The sequence below is a fragment of the Dasypus novemcinctus genome, chromosome 3, assembly GCF_030445035.2.
Source record: "Dasypus novemcinctus isolate mDasNov1 chromosome 3, mDasNov1.1.hap2, whole genome shotgun sequence".
Taxonomy (NCBI): domain Eukaryota; kingdom Metazoa; phylum Chordata; class Mammalia; order Cingulata; family Dasypodidae; genus Dasypus; species Dasypus novemcinctus.
Window position 1 is genome coordinate 62,994,854 of NC_080675.1, and position 6,824 is coordinate 63,001,677.

Here is a 6,824-nt window from a genome sequence, read left to right on the forward strand (position 1 = left end):
TAGTTGCAAGGCTAACATCAGAAATAAAGGTGAGGGGAATGAAACACTCACTTTTTGCTTGCTGCTCTCCTCCTGCACTGGCTGAAAAGGGGACACTCTGCTGTCACCTTGGTTTAATTAGGAGTAGCTGGAAGAGGACTTTCTTCAGGAAAATATCATGAATTGAAGTAGGTAGCTCATTTGCAGCATAAGGAAGAATAGTTTCATTCCATTGAGCAAATAGGCAGGGAGATGATGAGCAGTGGTGACTTTTACTTTCACATTAAGGAGATTATGGAGGGAAGCGGACTTGGCCCAATGGATAGGGCACCCATCTACCATATGGGAGGTCCAGGGTTCAAACTGGCCCATGCACAGTGCTGATGCGTGCAAGGAGTGCCCTGCTACGCAGGAGTGTCCCCCGTGTAGGGGAGCCCCACGCGCAAGGAGTGTGCCCCATAAGTAGAGCTGCCCAGCGCGAAAGAAAGTGCAGCCTGCCCAAGAATGGCACTGCACACACGGAGAGCTGACACAGGATGACCTAATGAAAAGAAACACAGATTCCTGGTGCCGCTGATAAGGATAGAAGTGGTCACAGAAGAACACACAGTGAACAGACAGAGAGCAGACAACTGGGGGGGGGGGAGGGGAGAGGAAAAAAAAGGAGATTATGGAAAGAATATGGTAATGATCCCTGAGAGGCAGCAGTGAGCCAGTAGATTTGTTCCTATTCCTGATGTTAGGGACTTTTGCTTGTGTTTAAATCTTATTACTTGTTTCTCTTCTTCCACTGATGGATTTTGTGGTCTTGGTCCCATTCCACTGCCTCAATTCTTCCATGAGGAAGATGTAATTATTTCAGTTTCCAGTGATCACATGATTCATGTGGAGTCACCTGGGAAAGAAATTGAGCGTTCTTTCAACAAATATTTCCTGAACCCTTGCAAAGATGGTAGTATGGGGCTTTTGTTCTCGAGGCACATACAACCCAGGCTTGCCAATCCGCTTGACTTTGAAGGCAGAGAGCAAGCTAATTTTAATTAATATTTTCTTTCAATTAGATTTTTGCTGCTGGGTCCACACTGTAGCTGGAAATCTCTGCTTTCCTTCCTCATTGGCTGTACTCTAGTCATCTCCCTTAGACTTTGTGAACACCCTGATGCTGCTTCTCCTTCTTCTCTTTCAGTGGGGAGAAGACCTCAGGTTCTATTGCCTACTTACCAACTGGGTCCCCACCCCTCACTTTTCTCTCTTTATTACTCTCTCTTTTTCTCAAGTCCCCTTCAGAGGGTAGGGAAAGAGTGAGAGCTTTGGTTTTATAGCCTTTTTCTTCCCCAGGGCATGGCTGGGAAGATATTACCCATTGTTCTCTATTACCAGGTTGTTTGGTGGATGAGATGGTAAGGCAGTGAATTCCATCTAGACCTGTGCACCTGGCTCTGCAAGCGCTTTCTTATAATGAATTACTTACCCTTTTCCAAAGAAGCAAGTACACAGTAAGAGGGAATGGGTCTGACATGAAGGTCCCTGATGGCATTTGGTTGTGGCTGCTCCATCTTTTATTTTCTGTTCCAGTCAGGTCTCAACCAATAAGTCAGAAACCATTCTAAGTATTTAAAACAAAGTGGATTTCCTATGAGAAACTGGTTATTATGAGTTAGGGAAGATCTGAGTACAGTGGGAATTAGGGAAGCAGAGAACAGTGTGATATTCTGGAGATTAAAATCAATAGGAAGTTTGCTACCACCCCTACCTGGAGTGACAAATTTAAAAGGTGTTATTACTGGAGCCCACTGCCACCTGTCCCGTGGAAGCTGGAGCAAAGGAGGAAGCACAGCCTCTGCTGGAGATGCCCCTAAGATGGACAGAGAGTGAGAGAAATACCCTGTCTTCTCCTTTCTACCTGCCTTCCAGGCTCTTGCCGGTGTTCCTGTTGATCAGATCCAGATGAGGAGGGAGCATGGGACACAGTCTGCAGGGCTGGCCCCTCTGTGTTTCAGATTAGAGCAGGGGAAGACTGGGCAGGATTTAGGAGCAAAGGACCCCTGGGACCAACACCACCATGGGCCTCACCCACAGGTTCTTCACAAAGTCCCGAGCAGTTCTAGTCCTCTAATGTGCGGGCTTGCTCGTATGTGTACGGGAACCTAACATAAATAGCTGTGTAGACCTTCCTGGCTTGTTTAGAGAAGTCATAGGGCCTGTCACCTCCCTTGGCCACCTTTAATGAACTTCATGTTCTAGTTCCTATTGTTCCCACACCATCTCTACATCTTTCTGTTACCTCTGGCTGCACATTTCATACTGACTGGTTCAGATCTCATCTTGCCAATCTGCATAGGATTCAATCCTATCCCAGCTAATTTGGCCTTGATTTCTCTCTGCACTCCTTTATCCCCTCCTTGGTCATTAGGAATCATTTTCTTTGATCAGGTAATTGAGAACTGGGCATAATTTATCAGCCAACACAACTATATAAGGACTTCATATTAATAAAGACAGTGGTAAGGCTAAATGCTTCCAGATCCTGTTAAATCCAATCTCTTCCACAGCACTGACACTGAATGGCAGTAAACTACCATTCATTAAACTCACCAAGCTTATATTATTCTCTGTAGAGACAGCTGGAAAATTATCCTTGGGCGCCACAACACTAATTTTAATTTTAAAGAAATGAACCATGAACTGATGAAAATAATAATTCTCAATGATACCTGAGAGGGTGTTGTGGGCATCAACCAATATATTAATTTTATCTCTAGTTTCCAAGCTGCAAAAATCCTCTTGCTAATTGTACAAGAATGTGTTAAGGCATAGGCCACACATGTATAGACACAAGGAAGTTTTTTTTTTTTTAAATGGCTCTTCACTTTGCTGAACAAGGTCTTCCTGTTTGGAATGGTAGGGGGTTAACCAGGTGTCTATTTTTCTGCTAAGAACATCACAATCACAGTGCAAATATTCTTGTTTTAGGAGAGCCGTATTAAAAGAGCACTGTTCCTATTTAGAAAATTTTTTCTCTTTGTTGATTTGAGCAGATTTGCTCTTTGATACTGAAAGAATCTCTGTTTTGCAACCAAGCTAATATTCTTCAATATATACTACCAAGTAATATCCACTAACTAGCTTCTGAAATAGTTTGAGATATGAAAGCTAAAAAGTAAATCACTTCTAAATTCCAAAGGAAAATGAGTTAGCATTGCATTTTAATTTAACTCTTCATCCTCCTCCTCAAAACCCATTTGCCTCTGTTCATAAATTTTATCAGAATTTGCCTTTTTCAGGCTCACTTATGTTGCAGAACCTTTTAAAAATATTCTCCTAGTGATAAACACTGGTTCCAATTCTTATAGCTCCCTGTTCAACTGCACCATAAACCATATTATGGCTCTTATTAGGGAGACTGTGCAAGCCCTGAACAGCATGAGTCCAGCCCTAAATAGTTGTAGTTTTAGTGTGTGCCAGGTGGCTGCTTCAGAGTCAGTGAGATTTAAAATCTTCTAATAATCTAGGTCCCTAGTGCTGAACGAGAAAGGCTGCAGTTGCTTATTCTCTTAATTATTTAAATTTCTTTCTTTTCATGCCTTGGAAGCAGTTTCCATGGGACTAGCATTTGAACCACAGAGGAGAAGATTTATTTCTCTCTACAAAGATTATGTGGTTTATTCAGAAGCAAGTGGCCACTGGAGATTTGGATGAGTCTGGTAAGAAGTATTCCTTCGAAGTCAGTGATTTGTTCTTCCTCCTTACCACCCTTCCCTCCCCTGACCACCCAGTTGCACTGCTTTCCTTGGAGAAGATTGGATTTTGACATAGAAAGTTTGATTTGCTTCAGAAATCACATCTTAGCAGCTGCTGATAATCCATGCATTCCTTTGATTATTTTTTAGTCAGCCCAGCAAATAGTTATAGAAATATTACTAGTTTTCTTCCCTTATCAGGAGGCCAAAATCTAAGTCAGTGCTTGTATTAGTCAGTTAAAGGGGTGCTGAGGCAAAGTATCAGAAATCTACTGGCTTTCATAAAGGGTATTTATTTGGGGTAGAAACTTACAGTAATAAGGCCCTAAAGAGCCCGACTCAAGTCTGCTTTCTCACCAAGGTCTGCTGCCACGTGTTGAAGCAAGATGGTGGGCGATCTCTAGTTGGTCTCTCTTTTCTTCTTTGTCTGAAGGCTCCATGGTCCTAGTTTCTTCTGATCTCAGCTGTGAGCCAGCATGGGGCTCATTTCTTTCTGGGTCTTCTCAGGTGAGTGGCTCATCTCTCTTCCTGGGGCTACAGGATCAAAGTTCTCTCCTCTACCATGTCTATAGGGCTCTCTCTCTCCTTGTGTCTTCTTGAGTGTCTTTTTTTCAGCCCACCAAAGGGGTGGGGAGTCAACCTTGAGTCATGTCCTACTGAGGTGGCTGAATCAAAAGCCCTAAATTGATTTAATCAAGTAAACTTATAACCTTTGAATTTACTACAATCAAAGGGTATCATACCCAGAGGAACAGACCAGTTTACAAACATAATCCTTCTCTTTTTTAGGGTTCATAAACAATCTCAAACTGCCACAATGCCCAAGACAACCACTCTTAAGAATTTTCCCAAAATAGGTTCTATATCCTTGTTTGAAAACTCATTTTTAAAAAAAGGAAACCGTTCAAAAAAGGAAGTATATTATTAGTATACTAATTCAGTTCAAATCTCTCAAGCTATGTTTTTCTGGATTACATAGGTAATGGTTTAAAAAAAATATTTTAGGAGCTGGTATAGCTCAGTGGTTGAGTGCCTGCTTCCCATGTATGAGGTCCCAGGTTCAATCCCTGGTACCTCCTAAAATGTGTATTATATATAAACAGTTATTAACATCCCCTACAGTACTCAGGACAAATCTAGATATAGAGTAGACACTTAGAATATGTTGATAAACTGTTTAGATCTGACTTCATAGTAATAATGCAGAGGTACCTCATTCTTGGAGATCAAGATTCTGTTAGGGTACTACACTTTGTAAGTAAGAAAAGACCTAATACAAGCTGGTATAAATAATAATGAGGATTTAATAGTTCCTGTACCAGAAAAGGCCAGAGTCAGTGCAGTTCTAGCGCTGTGATTCTCTTGCTTTTATTTCCATTTGGCTTTGTAAGGTGGCTGCCAGCCTATAGGAAGAGAGAGAAAACACCACTTCCCATAATTGCTGAAATGAGAACAGACTTCACTCAAGTCTTCACCCTGGAGATTCAGTTTTAATTGAGCTTAGGGGAGGCTCAGGTGGGGGTATTTTGGAAAGCACCCTAGGTGATAATGCACAGCTGGGGATGAACACCACTGCTCTAGAGGCATATACCTGAGCCAAGGTGGCTCAATCTGATTTTGTCTTCTTGGAATTTGAAATTTGGAATGGAAATATCCCGGGAAACTGAATGTCGTTGGTGCTGAACCATGCTGATGATAGTCGTCTAGAGAAAAGACCTCTAAATTCTCCTGCTGAAGTCTCTGGATTTACCTTGTTCCTTACCCTTCCTAGTTCTTGGTCATTTAATTTTCAGATTCCGAGATACCCCATCCATCCTTCCACCCACCCATCCAACCATATGCCTAATCATCTGCTCACTGAACATTTGTTCAGTAACTAGTTATTGCATTCTCTTTCCTGGGTTCCATTGTCAGGGAGCTATGAAAGTGATTTAAAAGTTTGACTTGGGTTAATTTTACCTCACTCTTTTTAAAAAAACGATCCCAGGTCTTGTTCTTGATTAGAGCAATCTTTTTCATTCTGTATCCTACTTTCTTCAGCTTTCTCTAAGACATTCTTTGTTTTTGTCTTGCTCTGTGTCCTGCTGTTGTTCCATTTCTTGTCTGCCAGAGTATTAGCATTCTCAAATCCGGAGGCCGTTTGGAGGAGTGATTACCAGCATGGAACTCTGGAACCATATGGCCTGGTTTTCAATTCTGGTACCTGTTGCAAGATACCTATTTTCTTTTTAAAAATAATGATCATAAAAGGCCTAACATAAGGTTGCTGTGATAATTAGAGATAATCCATGTAAAGCATGTAGCACCTTCTCACAGTAAAGCCTCAGAGAGTGATAGCAATTATTGGTATGATCACCAAGTGTTTCTATTGTTTAGAGCAGGTATTGTTACTGTTTCTATAAAGGGTTATACAGTCTCTGTCTGCTACTCAATTCTGCCATTGTGGTGTGAAAGTAGCCATGGACAATAGGTAAGCAAATGGGTGTGTGTTCCAATAAAACTTTATTTACATATATAGGCGGTGGCCAGATGTGGTCCATTGCTGTAGTTTGCCAGCTCCTGTTTTGGGGTAACAGGGCTACAGGTGTGCGTTAATGTAGTTGTGGAGGGGGCCCTTATTCTTGCTAGCACTGATTTATTGAAAACCTAAAAGACAACTTCTATTATTTTCTAGAACTAATAAAATTTTGGAAAGAGAAACGATGGGTTAACATTCTAGTCTTGGCAGGCATAAAACATGGGTCTCATCATTACAGATATATGTATTTTGCCTATACCGTGCTAAACACTGGGACTAGAATGATATATTGGCCTCACACCTAACTGGGAAGGGCTTCCCATCTTTTTCTCTGTGCTTCACATCACAGGGGTGAACGCTAATATCAGTATAATTAGGATTCCTGGAAGGTAGTTGTAGATCCAGAGTTTTCTTATGCAAAACCAAATCATTTTATCAGGACAAATATCCTTCCTTCAAATTGCTTGTTTAGCTGTGTGGAAGCTACTCTGGGGCTATGCCTAGAAAGGAATTCTTTGAGGACCTTCCAGCATGTATAGTTTCATTTTTCAGTGCAGTGGAGCAAGGCTGTGAAAGTTTACTCTGCA

At 41.6% G+C, this 6,824-nt stretch overlaps 1 non-coding gene across 1 annotated transcript; it reads left to right on the forward strand.

Annotated features, from left to right (window-relative positions):
• The first annotated feature begins 4,723 nt into the window (after positions 1-4,723).
• TRNAG-CCC (transfer RNA glycine (anticodon CCC)) lies at positions 4,724-4,798 on the forward strand. The gene has a single exon. It is a non-coding gene; the product is annotated as a tRNA-Gly (tRNA).
• Positions 4,799-6,824: the final 2,026 nt, after the last annotated feature.